At 39.5% G+C, this 27,892-nt stretch overlaps 1 pseudogene; it reads left to right on the top strand.

Moving 5' to 3' along the window:
• Positions 1-684: 684 nt before the first annotated feature.
• The window catches only part of LOC125893510 (uncharacterized), a 43,126-nt pseudogene continuing 15,918 nt past the window's right edge, over positions 685-27,892 (top strand).

Here is a 27,892-nt window from a genome sequence, read left to right on the forward strand (position 1 = left end):
TAAAGCTGAGGCTAAATGGTTTAAACAGCACACTGACAGATGCTACTATAGGCAGACCGAGTGGTGTTCTGTATGGGAGACAAACTGTTGTTTCTGTATGCAATGTACCTCCCGCTTAAAAGAATCGCAGGTCGCTGTACCTACACCAAGACCAAGGTTTAGTTTTCAAGAACCAGGGAGGAAACTGTAACCATTGTTGTTCCAGTGTCATCTATAAGATGCATTTAGGCACTAGGTTGTGTTGTGGCCCCCATGGCACCATTGATGGCAGATGATGTAAAAAACTGCAAAACAAAACTGCAAAGGTTGCTAAAAAGCAAAGTGTTTGATAATACAGTGCCATGGATTGATTTTCAATTAAATGTTGAACAGATTTTTTATACATTCAGAATGAGAAAATTTAGATCCATTGAAAACGTCTCCAATACCTATATTGTCCGCAAGGGTAGCTGACAGATAGATGCTGTGCTGCTGCCAGAGGAGCCGCTGAATGAGTTCCCTCTGAGCAGTAAGTCACTAAAGAGTCTGAGAAGTCCGGTTTATTCCACACGACTGAAGCTGCTCCTCTTTTTGGAACCACCACGAACCAGTGTGCAGAGACAAATGCTTTCGAACAAACAGCCAAAAGCTAGCCTGTGGACTGGAAAGCCCGCCGCACGAATACATCACGGAACAGCTAACGTTATGCCCAGTGAAGATCTGTTGCTGAGGAAAGCAAACAAAAAGATCACTGACCTCAAAGAGGACATCCGCGGACTCTCGGATGAGCTGAAAAATAAAGAGTCACTTCTGGCTAGCTGCTTGGATGTGGCGCACGAGCAGTCACAACGGATTGTCTCCCTCACTGCAGCCCTCCAGGACACAGCTCCGTGGGACCCCTCCACCTGTCCTCGGCCTTCCTCCTGCTCGACACCTCACCATCAGTCATCCGGCTCCGTCTCATCGCGACCTGGACCCCTCTCCGAGCACGGCTTCCTCTCCACCGGCAGCAGGCGGTGTTCGGCCAGTAGCTCTCCGCTCCGCCGAGGGGCCACATCGGCAGCCGTCTTCCCGGGCAACGACCTCCATATCTCGGCGTAAAATCCTGAAGGAGGCTGTGCTGAGATGCTCCGGAGGTCCCCACTACCCTAAACCGGGAGATAATCCTCCTCACAGGACTGGTGCCGCTGCCTCAGCGCAACACTCGTCTGCTCAGACTCCTCTTCCGGTGACCCCAGCACATGGTCCGGACGCCCACCGCCCACCGCCTTCCCCTAAATGTTAAAATCTAAATGTTAAATCTAAATGTTAAATCTAAATGCTAAATCTAAATATTAAATCTAAATCTAAATGTTAAATCTAAATGCTAAATCTAAATATAAATATTAAATCTAAATATTAAATATAAATATAAATCTGAATGTTAAATCTAAATGTTAAAAGTTAAATCTAAATGTTCTGGGTGAAACTAAATATTTAGCTAATATGCAAATTCACACTGACGGTCATCGGAAGTACCAAAATAAAAGCTTGAGATGGTCAGACTGTTTATAGAATCAAATAACGAATTAAAACCAACTTATCGGGGGAAATGAACACTTGAACATACATTAGCGTGATAATTACTACCTAAAATAACAAGAAACATTTTTGGAGAAATTTTATTTGACGTGTACTTTGAGTTGTTAGTGTCCCCTCGGAGGGACTATCAACCTAAGCTAAGCTAACAACCGTTAGCTCTTAGCACTGTTAGCAGTGTCTGTAATGACTCATTAACTCTTAAACGGTCCGTGAAAAAAAATATTTTTTTCCAGTGGATGTCTTAGTGATGTGAAAAATGTAAGATATGCATATATATATATATATATATATATGTAGCTAAACTCCGCTGGTTTTCTACCCGAAAGTATTTGTAAACAACAAGGTGATTCCCTCCGAAGGGACACTAATAACTCAAAGTACACATCAAATAAATATTTTAGGTAGTTATTATCACGCTAATGTATGTTCAAGTGTTCATTTCCCCCAATAAGTTGGTTTTAATTCCAAAACCATCTCGAGCTTTTATTTTGGTACTTCCGGTGACCGGCAGTGTGAATTTGCATATTAGCTAAATATTTAGTTTCACCCAGAACATTTAGATTCAACATTTAACATTTAGATTTATATTTTGCATTTAGATTTAACATTTATATTTATATTTAATATTTAGATTTAACATTTAGATTTAGATTTAGCATTTAGATTTAACATTTAGATTTAGATTTAGATTTAATATTTAGATTTAACATTTAACGTTTAGGTGCCACATTTAATATTTAGATTTAACTATTTAATATATTTCTGAGTTAACAAATATTGCTGTAAATGTGGTAAAAGGTGACGTTAAAAAATTCACAACACTTTTTTAAACATTGTTTGAAGCTAAATGTGGCAAAAATGTTGATGTTATTTTCAGCGTGAGCCACTTTACAAACAGCACCGCATAATCTATAACCAAAAGTACACTGCACTCAAATGAAGTTTCTTTTAACAGTTACACATCATTTGAGCATCATGCCTTTGTGATAAATAATATATGAACAAAATACTATAATAATAATTATTATTATTGTTATTATTATACTTGTGTTATAATTGTCCAGATCTTTTATAGATATGTGACCGATCCAGACAACTGTATATCACCGGATCTTTGATAGATATGTGACAGATCCAGGTGATTGCATGCCACTGGACCTTTTGGGACAGCCTCACATTGCATACAACAGATTAGGCTACGGATAAATTAGCTACTGATGATTAAACAATGTTAGCATCTGTGACAAATCATTAAACATATCTGTCTGTGCCTGACCCTGAATCTTCTCACAGTAAAGTCATATTGTATTGACATCACTTCCCAGTAAAGGATCACCTTCATTCAACATATTTATTTATTTACTTAATGTAAACAGTTTAAAGAGAACAGCTGCACTCACTACAGTATATGCAGTTGCCTGACAATCCATAGATGCCATTTGCCCAATCTGCAATCTTTGTAATATATATATCTGGAATTCTTAGGGATATGTTACAGATATCAAATCTGGACAATATCACTATAAGCATCTGTGACAGATCAGATCCGGCCACACTCTCTCCATAAACGTTAGGGATATGTGACAGATCCATAAACTTGTTTACCATTGGATCTTTCCGGATACAGGTCTTTTTTGTCCATTGAAATATAATTTGAGTCTTACCATTGTTTTCAATTCTTCATCTTCATAACCTCTTCTTGAACTCAATTGTAACTGTTCTTAACAGAACTATTTACATAATCCAACCATCGTGGTTTAATTTAAGTTGTCATGGAGGAGGAGGATGGCATCCACCATAGACGGCTTAGGCGCAGTCAAGCCGTTTGTATGGTATGAGCGCAGCTATTACAACTGCGCCCTGGTCTGTCACCCACACGACTTTATTGAGCACACTGATGTCCAATCCGAGCTCTCTTATAAGTCTGATTATTTCTCTCCTGATATTGTCGCTTGTTTGAGCGTCCTCTGGTGGAAACACTGCTGTTGTCAACACTTTACCGTTCATTTTGAATTCCAGTGACAGAAAATGGCAAATGATTATCACGTAGCTTAATTTGTGGTAATCTTCTGTCCAAATGTCAGTGGTCATTCCAATTGTAGTCACTTCATTAAATGTTTCATTTACAGTAGCTGCTCAATCAGCTGCTTACTTGATTCTGTGGCCAGCTCATGACACCATCTAGACACAGATGTGGGGTCCAGCAGTATGTCCCTTGCTGACCCAGGACCATATGCAGCACCTGTGTTAATAAGCTCTTGAGCTGATTCCATAAAACCATCTCCTGCAAAGGAACGAAACAGTCTTATATCTTTGCAGCAGTATGCTATGCACTGATCTATGACCTTTGCTCTTGTCTGCTATGTGATTTTCTTTGATGAGATACAACAGCAAGTGGTTTGAAACTGGCTTCTCTACCACCTGCTCAAAGTCCCACATATTTTACATTTTACAAAACCTTGTTATCACCTGCATTGATGACTAAATCAAAATTCCACCATACCACCGATTTCCCTGTGTGTTTTCGGCAGTTTTAAACTTTACTGATAGCAAGTTTTGTCTAGCGTCCTCCATTTTCATTAGTTCAGTCTTAATACTGCCTCCTGCCTGAAATACAATGTAAATGTGGGCTGCGGCGGGCCCGTCAAGCTTGGGTCGGGTATCCACACTTTAGTGTTGTCTGTCTGACATGGATCAGGTGATCAGGGTCAGAGTATGTCACCAAAAATCAGGAGCTTCTAAAGGAAAAGTCAGGATACAGAGAGAACAAGAAAACTAAGGAGCAGAGAGGTGATGACCAAATGTGAAGAACAGCAGGTATGACAGGAGGAGCTTAAAGTGAGAGGTGAGGCAGACTAATATTAACAAATAAAATTTGCTGTATCGTGCTCAGTTTTAAAGCTACAGTGAAAACATAGATATTATATTAAACTGAAGGACCTAACTGTACGTTCACACCAACAACAAACAGAGCTTCCAAAATGGCGGAAGTCATTCATTTTCAATGAGAGCCCGGCGACTTGGGTGACCTAGTTGTCAGCCGTGTGTCTTGGGCAACCAAAGCGACCGGAGCAGTCCGGATTGGGGTTAAAATTTGTTTAACTTCATGCAGACCTGCCAACCTGTACGCATTTTGCGTACCAGGCACACATTTTGACATCAAAGTACGCTCGATCTCGCCGGTTTCAATCAATTGATCTATACAAGCTGTCACTATCAACTTGATGCCTTATATTCTATGGCACTGCAGTGAGCATAGGCGGAAGGCGGAACAAAAAGATTTCGACCAATCAGAGTGCTGCATAACCCCCCCCCCCCCCTTCACCTGCCCTCCCATCCACGGCCCACTAAGACAGAAGATACGCTTCCTTCAGTTCATCTCCATTCAGTCAGAGGCAGTGCATTGCCACCCTCAGCCTCAAGCTAGACGAACCCTCTTTGCCCACACCTCTGGGTAGTCCTCAGTGATGACTTTATAGCCAATTCAAACCAGGTTGAAAAGGTAAAATGATGTGACAAATGCAAAAATTGAGAGCTTTGAGAGCTTCTGTCTGTAAACAGTTAGCTTGTGTCTATTAGAGTTAGCTTCTATCTCTTAGCAGTTAGCTTCTGTCTTTAAACGGTAAGCTACAGTCTCTTAGCAGTTAGCTTCTGTCTGTTAGCAGTTAGCTCCTATTAGCTCCTCACCGTCAGCTCAGACCGGAGTTACGGTGTGTTCAGTCTGGTAAACGGTATCAGGCTGATAGCTGGAGCCACAAAACATTACATTTAAAATTCATTTTTACTGCATGTCAGTTATGCGCATGTACGACAGGATTGTGCACAAGGAGTCCAAGTCTATAGTGAAGCAAGCAACAAGCAAACAACAAAAACAGTGTAAAGAAGTAACTTGTAACGACTGCAACACTGTTGTCTAGCATTGCGGTCACGCCATCTGTGCTTCAAAGAGGTGCTGTTGCGCTATCTACACTTGAAAATCTACACATCTACATCGTTTCGTACGGTAAAGCGTGTAGATGCCGACAGGGCTTCATGGTGCATTCAAATGCAACCTCATAATTTCAGAAATCTATACTCTAATAGTCATGAAGGTTGTTTCAAACGGGAAAGTTGCTTTTTTGTTCCTATTTTCATTTGTTGAAATACATACATCTGTCATTACTTTCTTGTTCTTTTACTACAGCCTTTTAAATGATCAAATAACGAACCAAACCAATCGGCCATTCAGTATCCTGTTCATTTCTACATAGACAGATTCTATGAATTTCAAAAAAAAACAAAAAACAAAAAACATATCAAATTATTTTCAACAAATTGCACCAGATTCTTGTTCAACATGTCCCCAGGTACCTCTGTGATCATTTCTAATAATTACATGATAAAATCATAACAATCTGATGTGATATTTGAAAATCTGCCTATATAGCAATATGTGTATTGGGTATGATTTTAGCATGCAAATGTGAACAAATGCTGCAGTAAAACCACCGCAGCATTGTTGTCCCCAGGTACCCCCAGTTTGCTAAAAACAATTTGATTTGATTTTTATGGAATTTGTAACATCTGCCTATACAGTAATATATGTGTATCAGGTATGATTTTAGCATCTGATTATTTGAAATTGCTGGAGTAAAACCACTTGAAAATTATCACAGAGGTACCTGGGGACATGTTGAAAAGGAATATGGTGCAGTTTGCTGAAAACAATTTGATTTGATTTTTTAATGGAATTTTTATATGGGGGGGTGCGAGTGTCGGGTAAGTTGGAACCTTTCTTCAAGGTTGGCAGGTCTTTTTATGGTAATGAGCTCTGACGCGGTTCGGCGGCAACCAATTGGAATGCTGACATACTTCGATGAAGCGGTTCCCAGAGAACAAGCCATGTAACTTTGGTTCCTACAGCACACTTGTTCCGACAATGGATATGGAGAAGTTTACTACTTGTGTTCATGCCTACTCAGTCCTTTATAATGTGTCGTTGTTCAGTCACAGAGACTAAAATAAAAAGAATGAGGCTTGGGACTGCGTCGCAGAGGTAGTTGGTTGGTCTGGTGAGTTTTAAAGTGTGTAATGTTAGTAATAGAGGAGAATTGCAGGCTAATGATGCGACGTAGCCTGCAAGTCTTCCTTGCTTGGTTTGAATGGGATGACATACGTTTTCTGTTTTCATTGACCAAACATAACTTTCTGTAGGCCAACTATGAGCTTTTTGTCTGGACAACAGCAAGCAGCACCGACACTGCTGTCAAGCCAGTAGTCCGCTTTGAGACTCCTTTAAATTGACAAGCACGATTGAACGTTCAGTGATTCACATGATGAGCTGCCACAAATATTTTTGACAGTCGTGCTTCTTGGGCATCCGCCAGAGACTTTGCCTCTTTGGTAGCTTCTGGTAAGGCATCCATTGGTACCATGTTAAGCTATCTTGTTGGGAAAGGGGCCAAACAACACTCCAAGAAAAAGAAATATTGCCATTTTTCAAAGTGTATGCATACTGGGGTCCCTAAACAGTCTTTAAATTGCATAAATTGGGTATGACTGAAAACTGTGAATTGACAACCATATCCTCTTTTTACTATTTTTGGTCTGCACACAGTTTGGCCAATATCTAATTAAAGTAGCCTCAAGTTTGCATGAATAAATGAAGAAAAAAACTGATCATTTCCCAAATCAATGTTTGGTTTGACTTTTCTCTAATCACTCATTGGAGGGCATTTCTTTGGCCTAGGACACACCTGATTACCTATGTTTTTCAAAATACGGTCTTAACAGTGGATACAAGTAGATACAAAATACATGTGGAAATATTTATTAATATATCAAAATGTATTAATAATATATTATGGATTATATTCACAGGAAGTATTACCCAGCTAGGGGTGGATGAGGGACCACTTTTGAAAATGTTGTCCCCTTCCCCTCTCTCCCACCCTATGTAAATTCTCTAGCTCTATACTACGTCAACTGCTCTTAGCCTCAAGTGTTTCCATGAATGGGTTTACATTGGTGTTAGTCAAAAGCCTGGTGCATCTCACATAGATGCTAAAGGGTGCCTTCTGCATTAGTGTCACTCACCAAGGAGCTCAACAAAGTTTCAGTATCTGATGACCAGGGAATGAGAACAGGCTGGCTTCTCCTCATATTAATGACTGTCTGAATTCCAGATAGTTGTTGCAGTTTCATGGTTGTGCATGCTGTGTCATTATTGCATCACGGCTGGAACAGTGACTATGAGCTGGACCTTATCACCCAACATCAGTGTTGGATCTCACCAATGCCCCTGTGGCTGAATGGGAGCAAATCCCTGCAGCCAGTTTCAACATCTGAGGTCATCAGTTACACTGATGGCAGGTTTGCAAAATTAAGTAGTCACTGTGGGAGGTGTGTATCTAAAAATGCAATGGCACTTGCTCATTGTTATGCATTTTTCGCCACAGTTCCCAAAGAGATCTTGTCAAATAGTTTGGTCAAAACTAAATCTAGATCTGTTTCCTTTTTTCCCCTCCTCGATCATGGTGGTTAGTGCTGACTGTGATGACTGCAGCGAATGTCATGAATTTCTACATATGGTCACTATCTTCTACTGTGTAATATTTCTTTCCACAAAGGCTGGGCCACTCTGGTCTTCTCTCCTTTGCTCCTCAGTGAAACATATCAAGGCTTAATTGTGGCACTAAAATTCATATTGAATTATCTGGAGTGAAATACAGCTGGAAATAGGCCTGTGATTTTCCTTGAGGGAATGGCACGATGCACAGTTTCCATGGTGCTGATGTCATTTTAATCACTGCTGCCTGCTCACAGAGCTGCCTGTTATGAGCACCAGGCAGCTCTGAAATGTCTGTCTGTGGGATGGTCCAGACATCAGCAGGACCACAGCAGTTTGCTTTTATTGTTCCTGGGTGTATGGCTGCATGTGGGTGGGTAAGGTGAGAAACTTCTGTTCTTGTTTGAGCCAGTTGCAGTTAAAGGATCATTGCAATGGTTCTGTCACTGCCCAACAAATTCTCATAGAGCGGTTCGCATGAAATACTATGAATTGGCAACTCATAAATGATGTTGTGCCCTTATCGTAAAGTTAGGTAATTAGCCTAAAGTTACGGCGGTTAGGTTTAGGCAATTAAAGTTACTGTGGTTAGGCTCAGGAAAAGAAACATGGTATGGACATACCTTAAAATAACTCAAAGTACTTTCAAAGTTCACACGGTTCCACATACTCAGCATCTGGGGAAGGTCTCCGGGGAAAGTTCACATTTTTGTGACCCAACCATCGCTCAGGACTGATCCTTGTTTACTCCCGTCAGCACATTGGTCACAGCCTTTTCATGTGATCACAGACACATAAGCGAGGTGGGACAGTCTCTGGAAGACAGCTTGCTACACCCCCAACCCCCTCAAGTCTTTATAATTTTAAAGACAGCCACCCACCCAAATGCCAGCAGGAAGTAAACAGTATGCTTTTAGAGTAATAGGGCTTGGTTTATACATGCTGTACAGTGTCAGAAACAGATTTGAGATAATGAAAAGGAAAAAAAAAAAGGTTTTGAAATTTGCCATAAGTCAGAAGAAATACGAGAGAATTGTGGCTTCAGAAAGAAACTGGGAGAGGGCAATGAATAACGGAAGCGCCTGGGGAACACAGGAGGGTTGGCAAGTCTGGATATGGATCCTCTTTAATCCTGGATAAAGTAAAGGACTGGACTGAAAGAACAGACTGCTACAGTCGGTAATGGTTGAAAACAAGTAGTAAACTGATGGAAGCATTGTTGTGAGTCAACTGATGCCTTTGGAAATGCATGCTCAGAGGCTTGAGACTTAGATTCAAATGGACTTTTTTGGATACATGTATAGAAATAAGTCCATTTGAATCTAAGTCTCAAGCCTCTGAGCATGCATTGCACTCTATATTTCTTCACACAGAAAGGAAAAATTCAGTTTGATTCAGATCACATAACTCTGAGCCCTTCCTCTGATACAGAAAAATAAATAGAGCCCATACAGCAGCAGTGTTTGACCCTTGGATCATGGATGTACTGAGAGAGCTGGATACATTACTGCCCTTCAGCTTTGCTGCATATTGGCAGCAGTACCCCCAGCTGTACTACAACAAAAAAATCCTGTGGTCAAAAAAGCATTTCCGTTTTAACCTTAAATATTTTATATTTGTAAAACTTTCCGAGTGTAATTCCCATCTTAAAGTGTGTGGGCCGAGTGGAACTGAAAACAGGCAACAAGACACTAACATGCATGTGTAGTGGGCCACACATCACAGAAAGAAAGAGGCAAAAGTACAAAGTAACATTTTTTGGCCTAGCCTACGCTCTGGGTGAGCAATTTTCATTCAAGCGAGTGACTGCTGTCTTGGAAACCTGTATCCAGTTCTAATAATATGACCATCCCTATAGGCCGGCCTCTATCCAGATAACCTATCCAGATCAGATCACATGTTAGCATCAGTTGTAAATGTTACATTCATTGCTCCATAATATTATTTGGGGTACTGGTGCAGTGCCAAGATCTCACTGTAAATCTCTCTCTCAGGTGTCCTATTGCTTAAATCTTCATTATCACGGCAAGATATTTTACTTGCGAGTGTGTGCAGGAAAGGCTGATGTATCAGCATGCAATGCCCAGCAGAGGGATATGGGGCTTTGGTCAGAAAAAACTGAGGTCAGCTGGAGGTCAATGATCCTCTACCTGATTACAGGCCTTACTGTGTGTAGTGCAGTCTGCTGTTAATAGGATTTTGATGTCTTTATTCAGGAGTGGGCTGTGTTTTCTCCAAAGTCAGTTCATTATTACTCATCTACTACACCAGAGGGACAGATGCTCTGCCATACTGTATCCTAACCTTGTCTTTTCTGCCATTAAAAACAGTTTGGGGAAAGTGGTTCTACTTTGTGTGTGAAATTGTAAGTCATGTCAATGTCAAAGCAAAATGTAATAGCTAAAGAGAGAATGCATTAGACCAAATCATCCTGTGGTGACGCTAACAACAACAATCACTTCCGGGTAGAAAACTGGCAGTTGATTACATTTGTGGAGATGTGAAAAATTGGCAAATATGTTGATTTGTGTTGTCGTTGTCTGCAATAACAGTAAAGTTCAAATATATATAGTAAAATACTGTCGTCCGATCTAGCTCACGTTTCTGCTGTGCTAATTTTGTGCACTTTTTTTGCTTTGCAAGTGTCTTTGGTAAACCAAATCTACAACACGGATGCTAAGCAATGTACAGCAAAACATATTTTAGTCAAAAAAATAAATATCAGTGTAAGTGTATACTATATTTGAATATTAACTTTGTTATACATTACTGATCAAGGCAGAGGTTGAATTTTGGTGGCAGTGACAAAAGTAAAGCAGTGAAACTAGTCTAAATATAGGTTGCACTTCAAGAGATTTTTTTAGATCTTTTTTAGGTGGCGAAAAACTAGCTGCTTGAGGCCTCTGCTCAGCGCCATGTATGTGATGCAAGGAATTTCTGTTTGTTGTAACTAAACATTATGATTCAGTCTACACTTGCAGCAATTAACCCTTTCTTTAGTTCCACTGATGTGGCACGTAGCTGTACAAAAATAATAAATGAAATAAATTTTAGCCTTTATCTGGGTAACGATAATTGATCTCATTTTAAAAATATGTCAGCAAAACCAACCCATCTGTCCTCTTTCAAATTTATTTCATGTTACCACAGAAATTTGGAGGAAGCAAACCTGGCTGACATTGGTGACATTAGGCTAACTTCTCTTGATGTAGTTAATACGTTAGCTAGCTAGTAAGGTAGCATTTTGCTAACACAACTTAAGATATGGCCATGCACAGAGATTCAAAGATTCTTTATTGTCATTCCAGTCATACAAATACCTGAAAATAAAGACATGTTGTACTCAGGTCACGGTGATCATTAAATAATAAACATTATAATAAAAATACTGACTCAAACACTAAGTCACAAATAGGTGATAAACTAAATAAATAAATGGGCCATGCTGTGTGCAATCAAAAATAAAATCATGTCAAAACAATATAATTTGTCCGAAGATTGTGAAGGACATCAGCATTTCTCTGTTGACAGCCAATTCTTTTATTGTGACAGTTTTCTACAGATAATGACAGTATGCAAGGATGTGTGTTTGGGTGAGTGAGCCAGTGGGAAATATGTTTTTAGCTTCAGCTGTGTCTGACTAAGAAAGCTGACCATAAATGTGGCCCCTCACACACTACAGAAATCAGAGCTGATGCATGTACTATTTCAGATTTGCATATTGACCATTGTGCGTCACTGAATAATTTCAGCAAGAAAAACGATGGCCAAAAGCATCTGTTGATGATTTTTTTGTATAAACAAATAAAAAGGGATTTTAAAAGAGTGAAAACAAAACAAATGACAAAATGTATTCATTTTTATTAACAAATGAAAACAATTAATCTGAAAGACTCGCAAATGAACAAACTAACTGCTGAGAACTGTTGCACTAATTAGCAGCATCTTGTATTTCAGTATTGTTATCTGCAAGTAATGTTAGCTCAGGAGAGAAGTAACAAAACAAACTGATCTGAAGGGTGGCAACAAAACAGCACGCTGACAGTTACAAAAGGTACTATAAGGTCATGGTAACATCACATCATTACAGTGTAACGATGTGGATGAACAGTATTAATTCAAGCCAGCTATCTTTCATGTTTAAAGGCTATTGGTAGGAATGAGAGAAGGATTACTGCAGGCTCTAAATCTCACTCTAGATTGTGACTGAAGGTATACAACCATATTACTCTTTAAGCTGCTCATCCCAAGTGAAACCTAAAGAGTAAGTAATAATTTAGTTAACAAGTGAATAAATACAGCTTTTTAATGATCAGGCTGCTCTGCAGTGGAGAGCACAGGCAGATTTAAGAACAGTGAGCAAGAACAACACAAAGTATTTGGTTGTGTTCAGACAGTTTGAGAATGAAAGTGGAGCGTCAGTCTGATGTATTACCGCAGAGCAAAGTACCAAGGGCAGTGTGTGTGAACCACTACAGTTTTTACAATATTTCAAGTAAACAGCTTTTTTTGCTCGATAATAACAACACAATAACCATGGTAACTAGCTGTACACATCAAAAATGGTGACATTGTAAGCCTCAGAACAGAGGCAGCCTTAAGGGGGCCCAGGGGGGCCATGTCCACCCTGATACAACTGCTGTTCCTTCCAGTGCTCCCCTGGCGAAATAATTAGAGGCTTACACTACTGTCTTTAAGAGGCTGTGGCGCACTCATTTTGGTTCCACCATTTCAGCTTAGCTTGTTGGAAATGGGGTGAAATAATGTTCCAAAGTTGGGCTACAATTTGGCTGAGGAAATTTGGCTAACAACTGCCATGGCCATATTCAAGGGTCCATGTCATTGGTTCGACAGCCCATTGGTTCGACATCCCATTAGTCCGACTGTCCGCGGTGCTGAACGGCTCGTGGCGGGCGTATGGTACCCCGCGACCAGCTTGAGGCGGAGCAGGCTCACGGCTTATGTGTTTGTCACTTTCTTTTTCATTTTAACCCACACCATGATCTTTTCCTGACCCTAACCAAATGGTTTTTGTGCCTAAACCTAACCAGACCTTAACCACAGGGCATCATGATGATTTCGGAATGGACTTGAGTTTAATATGGTCGGAACAATGGGATGTCGAACCAATGGGCAGTTCCCATATTCAAAGGGGTCCCTGGGACTCTCACCTCAATATATCTGAATGATAATGGGTCTTATGGGTATCCACCAATCTCCCCTAAACTGCTTGTTCTCAGTAAACGTTCTCCTTCAATTTAAGGCTGTATATTTGTCTTAAAAAAAAAAGACAACCAGCCTATTTGAAGTACAATGAATCACGTGATAAATCACTCATTCTTGAAAATTAAGACAAAACTCTTCAATCAGCCTTGGAAAGTATATTTTAAAGGTCATAGTTTTGACCATTAAACCCTGTAATGGGCCAACCTCTCCATGATTATTTTAAATTATTTTTTTTTCATATAGCACACATAATAGATGTCAGAGGTAAGATCTTACAGAGTTGAAGTCTTATGGACTTGACAAAAGTTAGACATTTAATAATTTCACAGCAGTCCTAGTGAGGAGCCTTTTTCATTTTTTTTTTCCCCAAAGTTGTTCGTACTCATTTCTAAACCATAATTTTTATTTAGTTTGGATTTAGATGGAGTTGACCTGTTACGGCAACACATTCTCACTCAAAACCTTGTCTCATATCAATGTTTGGTCATGGACTTGCCATGTCGAGATATGACGTGCAACGTACCCTGGGTGTGTTGGTTTTTGATGTTCTGGGGGCACCGTGCCAACTTCTGCCTGTTATGTGCATTGTCTATTTTCAAAAGACACTTCCTTTTTCACAGGAATTTTTTTTTTTCAAAATAAACGCACTACGTTGGTACAACACCGCAAATTGATGTTTTTTCCTTCCTTCAGCAACAAACACATGGTTACGTTAAGGCAACAAAAGCTAACCGGCCTCCCGGGTGAAAGTTGGTGGTTGTTGGACCCACTCGCCACCCTTCCCAAATGCCCTGCTCGGAGTTCTTCCACCTTAACTTAGGTTGTTCCACCACATTTCCCCTGATGCCACTGGGCACTATTACAGAAGAACAGCTACCAGAGTTGTGTATCATGCTGACATTAAAGGACAAACAGAAAGCTTGCCAGTACTGGAGCAGCATTTCTGCCTTTTTGGAAACCAGGAAGTGAGAAAAGAGTCCTTGTGATGTAGCTAATTAGCTACATCACAAGCTGATTAAATGTCAAGTCGACAAAATCCAGGAAACATTATTAACAGTCCATCATTTCTACAAAACAAAAAGGAAAATTAAAACAAATATGATCATACACTGTTATCAAGCTATTTTGTTTTGAAGTCTTTTAACATATTTTTTAATAGTTTGAAGTTGTGAATTCTTGTTTGGGACAAGACTGTTTTCTGCCACAGGGTTAAAAGCTAACAAACTAGAGCATATGTAAAAATGTTTTATGAATCATATTTATTTCAAATATATCTATATTCATAGTGTGTTGATAAGTTATCATTTTAAGGTATTTTTTAAATTTTTTTGGTAAGTCTTGATTTGTTCCAGTTCTCAAGAAGGGGTCAAATAACACATTTAAACAGGACTGTTGTGATACTCAAATTAGTAATATCAAATGCACAATAAGAAGCAAAGTATATCATTATGTGATTCCTTAGCTCTCCATATTGACATAGTTTTCGATTAGCACTTATGCTTAGTCAGCATTATCAGATTTCTGGAATTCTGTTATGGTTTTTGGTTTTGGTTTTTCAGTGGCCCCATCTGTCCACTCCTATAAAAAGCATCTGGGGGGGAGGGAGTCAGTGTCTCTGAAGGCTAAAAAAAAACCATGACAATGACAAATGCATGCAAAAACACTACAACTTGACTGGTAAAACATAGTCTGATGGGTCTACTAAAAGTAACAACAACAACAACAACAACAAGCAAGCAAATGACTGTCATGTGATTAAAATATAGTATATAGGTGTACTGTTTCATCAATAAACTAACATACAAATATATTAATAAATCGGGTGCCAAAGTTAGTTGAAAGGTTCAGGTCAGGTGTCCATACTGAAACCGTGTTTTAAACGGGGGATTTACACAGCAAAAAAAAAAAAAAAAAACTGTTGTAAAACCATTATTTTAGGACAAACTTGAAGAAATATCGACCTATCTTTTAACAATGTTGTGCTGGAACATATACCCTTATTCCAGTTTTATTGCTGGTATATTTCCACCTTGAGCGTGTGAGTTATCGAGTATCAGAATGATGTCTGACTGATAAAGTAGATGGCTGGATCGGTGGGTTAGAGGCTATAACTCAACACTCGTCCCTCTGTGCCCTTTTGGCTCCTGCAGAGGATCAGGCAGGGCGGGAGATTGCCCTTTGGAGGCTCTGTCTGAGGCAAATTGTCAGAGAGATCGCCCACCTTTTCTATCAATTTACAGACCTTTTGTGCGCAGGCAGCTCCGCTCTCATTACCACAGCCCTCGGTTCACACGCAATCTTTTAGATTCAATTAGCTCAGATGCGCAGCAAAATATCGAAGGGCATTTTGCTCGAGCAAAGCCTCGAGGAAACTAAAAAGGTCATGCCTCTGACTTCCTCTCTGAGAGGTACAGGGAGGTAGATGGAAGAAAAAATGTCACGTTCAATGGGATAAAATGGCATTTCATTCTCTGCACCACTCCACCACAGTGACCAAACTTCATTTCCCATCTGAAAATATGCTGCTTGGAGCAACCAACTCTTTCAGTTTAATACTTAGAACGGTGGGCTTTTAATATCTCAAGTATATTGTTCAAAGTTTAGCACTTCATTAATATTTAAACAGCAGCTCCTGGCTATTCCTTAATGCAATGAAACAGGCTGTCACTGCTGCTGCTACAGTAAATACACAAACCAGGAGGTGTCGCTCTGTAAAAACCTCTCAGCATAGTGGAGCCATTCTTTTTACCTGAAGAAAGTGTCCCCTTTTGACAAGACATTTAACATGGAAATGCTGTATTATGCATGCAAATCAGGCAGCCCTCTTGTTCTGTGTGCAGGGCTTTATTGAGGATGACCTTGGTGGACGACAGGTGTTGGAGGGGGAATAATACGTCTCCTGTCACCTGCAGGTGACATAAAATTCCCAATTAAACTTTAAGATGTCTGGATTCATGTGAACTAAACAAAACGTGCATGGCATCTGTGATAAGGTTGACTTTCTGTTTTATGTAAGTCACTGGGGGTAATCAAATTTACTGTGCTACAGTAAAGATCTGAAGGAAAGAGTGTATGTCCAATGAAGTTACAGTAATGTTATGATGCTGTATGACACTAGCTTGTAATAATAGGGTTCTGCAGCTTTGAGATATTGAGCATCAGTGGACGTCTCGGCTGAACATGTGTCCGCATAACGTTTTTCTTTTGCAGAAAAACAATCGCAAAGTACTGGGGAGCACTTTATCCCATGTTTCATAAAAAAAAGCAGGGTGTTCTCATAAACTGTTTGTAGGTTTTCTTGCAAAAAGTAATACACTCAAATTAGTACATATATCACATAATCATGAGCCAGTAATTTGTGCATGACCCACGTATTTTGCTGCGATCACGTGACTAATACGCTGACAGGAGTAAACAAGAAAGCGGTCCTGAGAGGTCTTGTAAGGACGCAGGTTGGGGTGGGATGGGTCCAGTTCTCAATACGGACTTGTCAAATACCACCTACCAATGCATGGTCACTGATTTTGGCGTCAAACACCGACACCAACAGCCACTGTTACTTTGATAGCCACTGGGTGGCACCAGTTTATAATGTCCAGGTCAGGCCAAAGATTTGTGATGAAGCGAGGGGGTAGGTAGGTATGGGTAGGTATTCCTTATGAAAATTTGGTATTCGATATTCTTTTTTTTTTTATTCTTTTCTTTTTTACTTTTTTTTGGTGCTAAATGTAGTCTTTTTGTTGTTGGTAAATGTAGGTTATCAATAAAAATCAAAACTTTTAAATTGCATTGTTAAAAATGTGAAAATATAGTATAGCCTACCAACGGAGCTTGTGCACACGGCACGCTTGAGCGCATCCATCTGAGGCTGTGGATCAATGCCAAGTTTGTTTCCCCCGTTTTGTACAATAAATTGTTGTTTAAAGTTTCAACAAGTTTCTTTTGCAGTGCGTGACACAAGTGCGCCACGGACTGTCACCTGCTCAACGCATCAGTACCTTCGGATGCCATGACAGTAATAGCCAATAATGTCAAAATATCATTTATAGACCGATTTAACAGACGATCACTGCTGCCCGACCCGCAGGTCCATTTGTGGGTCCTGTGGGTTACGGGTCGACCCGCGCATCATTACTCAGCTCAGTCTATAAAAGCTGTACACAACAGTAAGGCTATAGACATTATATTCTATTGAGGCTGGCATAACCAGCAGCGCATCGGCTCTACAGTGCACGGCACTGCTGATTAACCATTTTATTGCAGCACAGAGTGTCTGCCAGCAACCAATTACTTGCAGAGGCTTCCTACAACTTGTTTCAACAGTTCCAATTTAATCAGAAGACAAATTAAACAGGATGACTAGCCAATGTGAAAATCAAAAGAAAGCATAGAATAATGTACTGAAGGAGACTGTTGTGCCATCACATTTTTTGTGGCTTGAGAGCAAAGATCCGGTCGCTGCTGTGCAAAACTCTGCAATACAATTAGATCCGAAAAAACCCCGGAGTCCGAACCTTTTGTGGTGGTATGCTATGCCACCGATTGGTAAGATGGTACCTGTTGTAGCAGTATGACACTGGACGTGTGGAGTCAGTTAATATCGCAGCTGGACAGCACCTGTCGCGGCGTATCATACTGCAAAGCTGCATCAGTTTAAAATGTTGCCAGTAACAACACAATATACAAAGCTGGAAAGTCCCTTTAGATTGGTTGGGCGGGGTTTTGGTTGGGTTCAGCAAACCCTGGACATTCACCTGAGAGGCCGGTGTTTGCTCCATGTATGACTGTACAGCCAAACCATGTTTTTCTCTAAATCTAATCATATACTTGTGTGGCACAAAGAAAGATTTTGTTTTTGTGTTTGTTTTCATGGCAATATCTGACATTAACATTAGCCAGGTGCTACCTTAACAGAGGATGGCATTTCTTTTACCAAACAAAAAAAAGGATTTCAAGACTCATCTTTAACTGTATCCTGTTGCCTTTTCTACACATCTATGTTTGAACAAAGGATTGGATAATATCAAGGTTTCCTAGCAGCCACTTCATCGAGCACAGCCCCTCTTCCTGACTAATTACCACAGATTAAAAGGTTGGGAGAACCATCTGCATGAGTCAAGGAGAGTCAGATGAAGCCAAATGAATTGCCAAAGAACAGCAATGAAGAGCTATTTGGAAAACCTTTCACCTCCTGTTTAAGCGTGGCAGGCTGCTCTACAGAGCACTTATTCCTCCCCACTTTGAGAAATGTTGTTGCATGGAGGAACATTTCCCCTGACAACAGAGAACAAGACATTCATTTAATTTCACTGATTAGACACGACTTCACAGTTGAATTGGTCTTGGCTTCAAAGTTAAACCCTACAAAATAGTAGCTTCATTGCACATTACTATAACAGCTTTGCCAAGATTAAAGGTATGTACATTAACAATGTTTACGCCGCAAGCTGTGGAGGCCGTTGGACAGTCAGTCAGGTATCCCAACATTTATCCTGAACAAGATGTTCCAGCAACTTTTGGCTGAAATAACATTACATTTTAAATGGATATTCATTGTCCCCCAAGGATGATGAATTCGGTGACCCCATGACTTCTCCTCTGGCACCCCCAACAGTACAACCAAACACTGAAAAAGATTTTTTAGACCAAAACAATTTTGTATGAACTGAAAACATCGTCAAATAGTGGCAGCTATGCCTATACCTATATTATGTGAATCTGGTTAAGTCATCCAACCGTTATCCTAATGGTAGCGACTTGTCAACACACAGCATCCAGCTGTCACTCAAAGGCCACACCCTTGATAATGCATAATTTTTAGCCTTAGAAACATATAAAGGGATGACATATACAAATGCACATCCCCAACAGTTGTCATGAATGGGGAAATTAGCTATAGAGACCAAAACCATTTTTTGTACCAGGCTTTAAACATGTTTATCTCTGCTGTAAAGTTGGGCAGTTTAACATGGGGGTCTATGGGGATCGACTTGCTCTTGAAGCCAGCCTCAAGTGGTCATTAGAGGAATTGCAGTTCATGGCACCTCCATGTTGGCTTCATTTTTCAGCTCTGAAGCTGAGAATAGCAATTTGAAATTCTGTGACATCATCACAATGTGGGAGAAACACCACTGCACATTGTCGGTGGGCTGCATATTGCTGAGGTAAACCTGGAAGCTATAGAAATGTTTTTGGTGAATGAGCTAAGCAAGCAATTCTCATTGGACTGAATAGGCGCCAACTTTGGGTCTGGTATCCAAATCTAATAATACATGAATGCTGTCCACACACCTACATTTTTAGAACTTTCTGTCTAACAAGTGAACTAGAGACTGCTTTAACTTATCTTCGAGCAGGTGTCCCTTTTCAGTGTATCCTCATACAACAGTTCATATGATATCCTACGAATTAACATCCCATGAACGACATTACATTCTTAACGTAAAGTTACATGTTTACCATAAAGTTATGGAGGTTAGGTTTAGGGAAGTAAAGTTACTGTGGTTAAGTTTAGGGAAAGAAACATGGTTGGGTGATATTTAGATTTAGGCAAATAACGTTAAAGTTACTGTGGTTAAGTTTAGGAAAAGAAACATGGTGAAGACGTATCTTAAAATGACTCAAAGTTGACACGGTTCTGAACACCCGTTTTCTGGGGAAAGTCCTGTGATTCGTTTCCATCCACCACCCCAACCTGCCTCCTAACTGGAGCACTCAGAACCACTTCCTTCTTCACTCCTGTCAAAGCACTGGTCATGTATTTGCAGCCCACTTCATACATGGGTGACACCAGAATTACTGGCTCATGCTTACCTGGGATATGTATGAATTTCAAATTACTTTTTATAGGAAAATGTACAGTGAATGAAACAGCCTGCACTGTTAACTAAACCAAATGTAGTCCAGAACTATGATATTGTATATAGTATTGTCTTTGTATGATTAAAACCAATAGTACACCTTAGCTATTGATGTAAGGACATCCCTCTTGGATTAAGCAAGTCATTCTCATTAACAAGACCGATGAACATTTCTTTAATGCTTCATTTGCCAGGCATTGAACACCATTAACAGATTTATTATGAAGTGTATTTGTGACAGCTCAATTGTCAGTGGAAGTCTGTGAGTCTGAACTTGATTAGTTCCTGTACAATAAGTCAAAGCAGCACTCTAATCCACCTATCTGGGAAGACTTCATTTTTATGCCATTTATGTATATGAATTAGTCTTTGCTCCCAGTAGCCTCTTTATCACCTGGTGATGATCAGAGTGACTCATCTAAAACGAATCTTAAGAAAGAGTGGCACATTCAAGAGTTGTAATGGGATTTCTACAGTGAGATGCTCTGCAATCTTAAACGTGGGTGAACTAATTAAACTAATTGTATTCATGTGCATAAAAGAATTCACTTCTCAATGCTGCAAAGGGCAGCGCAAAATATAGTGCTGTCACATTGCATGAGCAGAAATATAATGAGCGTATTGTTGCACAGGCTGGAGTTCTGAGCGAGAGAGCACTAAGTCTGTGTCCTTATCACAGCTTAAGTGTTGGCTCACCATATGGTCTTTTTCCTACATACACAGCTTTAAATTGTTCTATTATGGTATACTAATCAGTAAAGCATATTTCTTTGAGCTCTCCACTAAAGTGTGAAGAATAACAGCAGCAGAGTCAGATATAGGTCAAAGGGAGGATGTTTGGAAGGTAAACTGTGATACTGTAGTGTCTAGACACAATTAAGTGGTCTGAGACGTTAAGTTTAAAATATATTCTGGAAAAGACCTAAGGTTCACCTCGAATATAGCCTATATCCCATTCAGGTAGGTACACAGGATTCACAATGCCAAGGTGATAGCTGAATAGCATTACCTTACTAGCTTAAGCCTACAGTGTGCTGACCACTCACTAACGTTGATAGCAGAGACACTGAAATACACTTTGTTTTATGTAGTACAGCCGCTAGCCTCTCTGTGAAGCTATACTTCATATTGCTTTGAGCTAAATGCTAACATCAGCTTGTAAATATTCTAGCAAGTACAATGTTCACCATGATCAACATCTTGCTTTGGCATGTCTACATGCTAAAATTTGCTAATTAGCACCAGACATTAAGAGCAGTTAAAGCTGATGGGATTGTCATTAGCAAATATTTTAGCCTGTTCTTATACCCAGGGCATCAAATACAAACATTTTGTCATGTCCCTCAGTGTGTGACATAATGCTGAATGCACCCTTTAGTGTCTTTAGGAGATGCACTGTGCTTTCAACTAACTTCAGTATAAACCCATCCATGGCAATACTTGACACTGAGAGCAACCTATGTAGTATGAAGAGCAAGAAAGTCTAAAGAGGGCAGAAGGAAGGGGTGGTGGAGGGGTTAAACAAAACCAGACATTTAACTCGGAGACTACAGTTCGTGTCCCATTTAAAACCAAACGTCAGTGTTTTCAACGTAATGTTACATGATTTACATAGTCATGGCGCACTGATGACCCTAATGTGATGTATTTTAGTCACATAATGTTACCTAACAATTGTACTTACTTTAACCCAAAACACAATAGTTTTTCTAAACATAACCAAGTAGTTTTGTTGGCTAAACCTTAATTTGACCATTTCACAACATTAAGAATGTGTTACAATGTGCGTCAGCTGTGTGTCAAGTAGATATGCTGAAGGGGCGCCTGTTGCTATGGTGTGACAGTTCAGTTCCTCTGGGAACCATGAATGTCTGCACAATATTTTGTACCAAGCCATTTAGTAGATGATGAGCTATGTCACTGGATGAATGAAACATTTTGACCTGCAGGCAACATCTGATTAAAAAGTAGGATTTAACAAAGCCAGTTGGCTTCATCCCAGGCCATGAACGCATACCAGATGTTATGGCAGTCCTACAGCCAATAACAATGGTGATGTTTAAGCACATTTCTAAAATTCTATTTTATTTTTTTTTTCAAATCACACACAAAGGAAGTACACTGTTAAAAAAACACAAAACTTGCTACTCAAACAGCCTTACACTGTAGGGGTTATGCACAGACAAAAAAAAGTCCTAGGGGAAGAAATATCAGGGAACTGCTGCTCTCTGATGCTTTCACCCTCTGGGATCTTGTCGCTACCTTTCTAGTGTGAAAGCTTCTCCTGTGGCAACATTGATGTAGAACCGCAGGTCTTGGGAACAAACTCTTTGGACATCGCAAAAGAAACTGACCTAGGTACAAAAACTAATTCTTGTTATTTGCTTTTTATGAAGACATGTATGAAGGGAAGCACCTGTGACTCAAGTGGGACTGTTTGCCAGGATAGTTTATGTTGCAGAAGGGTTAAAAAGTATATCGACTTAGGAGCAGATCAAGGCTGAGTCACACATTTTTGCACGATATAAACATACCTAAGCATACCTACACATGGCAGCACTTAACCAGGTTAGGCCAAACATAACCGTGGCCACACCATAGACCTAGTATTTAGTCTGGGTTTAAGAATACCTTCTGTAGAAAACGTGAACATGTTTATATCTGATCACCATTGCATTGTCTTCAACTGTGAGTTACAAGCTGCTAACAATGTTTTACCCCGCTCCAAGTACACTCGCACCTTTAATGAGCACAGCTCTTCCAAATTTTGTACACTGTTTAATTCCATTGGCAATGTGTATTCTGATCTCACCTACACCAATGATTTGGTTAACTCCTTCAACTCCATGTGCTCCACTACCTTAGATCTTATAGCTCCGCTGGAGAAAAGATCTACCTCTAACACTAGAATATTAGCTGTAAAAGGGAATGCAGAAAAGCTAAGCGCAGATGGAAGAAGTCAGGTCTCCAGGTTCACTTTGCTGCTATGAAAGAGCAACTCTTCATTTACAATAGGATGGTGAAAAATGCAAGATCTCACTACTACTCTGAACTTATTTCTGCCAATCAACACAACCCCAGATTTCTATTGAAGACTGTCGACCAGTTACTAAACCCAGCCTATCCTTTTGCTTCTGCTGAGTCTGATTCTGACAGTGAGAACTTTCTATTGTACTTTGCTGGTAAGGTGGAGTCGATAGGCCTTGGTATCACCCCCAATGCCACCTTTTTGGATGTGGATCACCCGCACCGTGATTCCCTGAGCTCTGTCTCCCCCATTACTCTGCCAGAGTTCTATTTGAAGTGACGGATTGTATGGGGCCTCATGCTTTCCACTGTTAACAGTTCACTGTGTACTGGTTGTGTCCCAGATTACTTTAAGACTGCTTGTGTCCAACAGGTCCCTTAAAAAACCTGGGCTGGATCCCACCATCTCACAAAAGTATCACCTCTAAACTGTCTTTCATTTTTAAGATTCTAGAAAAAAATGCTCAAAGTAGCTGCTTGCTGCTGTGAATAATAACAGCATATTTGATAAGTTTCAGTCTGGTTTCCGCCAATGTCACAGCACTGAGACAGCCCTTCTTATTGTCACCCAGACCTCTTAATGAATGCTGACACAGGCATATGCTCAATTCTTGTGCTGTTGGACTTGAGTGCGGCCTTTGACACAATTGATCCCAGCACTCTTTCAGATTGACTGATGCACTGGGTGGGAGTATCTGGTACTGCCCTAAACTGGTTCGCTTCATAATTGTCAGACAGGAAGTTTTGTGTGTCCATTAATAATGTCATTTCATCCATTTCCCATATCAAGTACAGCGTGCCTCAGGGTCAATTCTTGGTCCTTACTGTTTTCATTATACATGCTTCCCTTGGGTGATGTCATCCATTGACATGGTGTATTTTTTCCCACTGTTACGCAGATGACACTCAGCTGTACCTCCCTCTTAAACCAACTGACGTCAGCATGCTGAGCTCTCTACAAGACTGTCTGTCTGATATCAAAAATTGGATGTCACTAAATTTTCTTCAGCTCATTTCTAATATAACAGAAATCCTTGTAATTGGGTCACAGCATATCACAAAACAAATACTGCCATCTATCATTCACCTGTCATAACACGTAAAGCCTGTTGCGAGAAATCTTGGTGTCATGTTCGATAATAATTTATGTTTTGAAAAACATGTGACTAAATTTCCAATCATGCTTTTATCACCTCAGAAACATTGCTAGAATAAAATCTATTTTAACTTTTAGAGATACAGAAACTGTTTTTATCTCTTCACGTCTTGATTATTGCAACAGCCTTTATTTGTGTCTTATTCAAAAAACCTTACAATGACTTCAGATTGTTCAGAACTCAGCCGCAAGGCTTTAAACCAAAACCAAGAAGCACAACCACATCACACCAGTTTTAGCCTCTTTACATTGACTTCCTGTTTGCTTTAAGATTGATTTTAAAAACTCATTAATTACCTTTAAAGGCTTTTCATAGCCTGGCTCCAGATTACATTTGAGACCTGTTAGTCCCATATGAACCTTTACGTAGTTTGAGATCCTCAAGCAGAGATCTTCTACTTGTCCCAGAGTCCAGGCTGAGGACCAAAGAGGACAGAGCTTTTGCCACCAGGGTCCTGGTTGACATGCACAACCAAAGTTCTGGGGAAATTTTACCTGTAAAATCTGTTCTAACCCATTCAGATCCCCAACCATTCCAGTGAATATATTTTTTTTCTAAGATGTCTAGAATTGTGATTACTGTTATCTGACTCCACCCAGGTGCCCAAACTGATTTGATGGGATGTCTGTAAGCCAATCACAGAATGTGACACCATCTAAAGTGGACTGCAGTAGCATGGCCGACAGTAAGGTAAGGCAGAAGTGCAAGGCATGTTTCAGTCTATAGTTATAGCACTTATATGTGTAAAAAAAAAAAAAAAAAAAAAGAAAGATTTATAGCTTTTACTAAGGATTTTTTTTAAATGTCCACACATTGGAATGGACAGTGGATTTGAAAGTCACCAGATAAATAGGGGAAATGCTGTTTAAACAGGGAAATACTGTTCTGATTTGGTTTTCTAATGATACTATCACACATCCTACTTTTTATGTACACAAAATGTTCATCTCAGGAGGTTTTCAGCATATTGTTTTCTGGAGAAACTTCAGAAATTCAAGAAATTCTGAGTAGTGATGACAAATACAAAATATAAATTGAGTGTGTTTCAGTATTACTCTGTTCACTGACATCGGTTAACCATTGATGACAAAAACAGGAAAGGCTAGTTAGTACGGAAGCAAATTGCTGCCACACCAGGAAAAAAAAATGGATCAGTATTACGTTATAACATGAAAAGTTTATTGTTCTAACAAGAAAGTTTTTCACATTTTAACAATATAGTTTCATGTTAAAACGTGATAATTTATATTGTAAGAACGTGAAAAGTTTCACGTTATAACGTGATAATTTATGTTGTAAGAATGTGAACATTTTTTACATTAAAAGTGATAATTTATATTGTGAGGACATTAAAAGTTCCACATTATAATGCAATATTTGGTCTCGGGAGGAGGTGCACCCATATACTCCGGTTATGATTTGACACTTGGCTATTCGCAATGAACAGGTGTGGTATAGTAGATCAAGCACTCGGTGCTTGACTATGTTGGACTGTCAATGTCAACACTAGGGTGTGTGATTGATTATTCAGGCCTGTTGTACGTTGTTGAGAAGAGCGCCAGTAAAGAAGAAAGAGAGAGTATTGCACCGCAGCCTCGCATCCGTGTGAATATCACTGAATATGTTAGTATCCCACAGACAGTAGCACTACAGTAGTCTACCTACTTACTCTACCTACTCTACCTAACATAAAACAACAGGCATCAACATGGCCCAAAACACAGATAACATGAAACTGTATTGTTATAATGTGAAATTTTTCACGTTTTTACAATATATATTATCACGTTATAACGTGACACTTTTCACATTCTTACAGTTTAAGTTATCACATTTTAACGTGAAACTATATTGTTATAATGTGAAAATACATTGTTTTAACATAAAAAACCATCTTAGAACAATAAACTTTTCATGTTATAACGTGATACTGATCCATTATTTTTTCCTGATGTGGCAGTGACATACTGTTAAGATTTATTTATTTAGACCATTTATTCTTTATTTATTCTTTATTTATTCATTTTTTAAATACATAATGCTACATAACTGGAACATGATTGGGTTCTTAACGGCTGAAGGTGCATAATTTATTTATTTACTTGTTTCATTTTTTAAGACCAAATGACTCAAGTCTGACAATGCATGTGTAATGAGTCATTTTGGGGTGTTCAGGTCAGAAACATGTTTTTATTGTTTTGCAGTCTGCAAGTTGGGGAAGTGTAGGTGGAGAAAGTGAGCAGCATGTGCTGAGTAGGAGCTTCAGAATAGCTGGCAGTCTAAACTTGGTGCCCCATTACCCAGTGGCATTCAGTAAGAGAGTATCTGCTGGAAGTTACACGAACAGAAGGGTGTGTGCTGCTGTTTGACAGAAATGATGTTCACTTGCACAGCCTGATAGGCTTATGTGAAATTCTTTATTAAGTAAAAAGTGGATGAAGAATGCTTTATTACCTGTAGCACCCCAAATCATTTTTGTTTTTAAGTCCTTAAATGACCCACCTGTAGTATCATGCATGTACATCACGTCTGAAAAGCAGCAGCAGAAATAATTAGATCTAGATGCAGGAAGCAGCTCACAGGGACAGGAGCATTTCCCCGTTGGCAATCACAACTCATTTTAAAGTAATACATTCAAAGAAAGCACAATATGAATTGTGGAACTGTTGACTTCAAAACTAAAATGACAAATATGTTGAGTCAGTGGTGCAGGTTTGGAAAAGATACAAGAGTGCATTATTACTGTTGTTATTCCTTCAAAATGTCATAGGGAGTGTGGAGGAAAGTTGCATGGGTGGAAAGCTGGTGCTGAAATAGCTCTTAAAGGTTAGGTATATTCAGCATAGGGCATGGCTACCTTTTTACAAAGGTTAAACACTTGGATTATGAACTAACATGATTCCCACAATGAAGGTACACTGGTGATGAAATGGCAACTAAGACATGAAACAACTTCTGAACTTTGATATTGGGATTCAGGCAAAATAATACCAAACACATTAACTGTTGTGTTTCTTCACTTTGGACTTGTCAATAGTTTTAGGACACAACTGGCATTTTAAATCAATACAGAAATAAAAACTGTGTAAATACTTCTTCATCAAAGTTGCAAACATGATAAATGTAATCAATTAATTTGTTATTTTATGTTTTTTAAGGGTGTTGTATGTAACTCTGGATAAAATAATTGACTCTTGAGTGGCATTGCCAGATTGTGGAAAACTGATGCTCCAGATTGGCAGTCAGAGTGAACCACCAACACAAATTGTTGGTATTGACGACCTGAGAACGAGACTTCACAATCAGCTGTCTCTCTACATAGTTACATACATCACCTTTAAAACAGCAAACGTCTTTTTTTTCATTTAATGAGAAAATGTATAGATGTGGTAATGTGGTGGATATACACCACTTTTATCTTGCCAACATAGTCTCACAGAAATTGTTAAGAGCATAGTCGTTTCACTGTGAAATGGTCGCAGTTTATTTTGGTTTATTGGGGAAAAAACACCTGG

Source organism: Epinephelus fuscoguttatus, linkage group LG8 (assembly GCF_011397635.1).
Source record: "Epinephelus fuscoguttatus linkage group LG8, E.fuscoguttatus.final_Chr_v1".
Lineage (NCBI taxonomy): Eukaryota > Metazoa > Chordata > Actinopteri > Perciformes > Serranidae > Epinephelus > Epinephelus fuscoguttatus.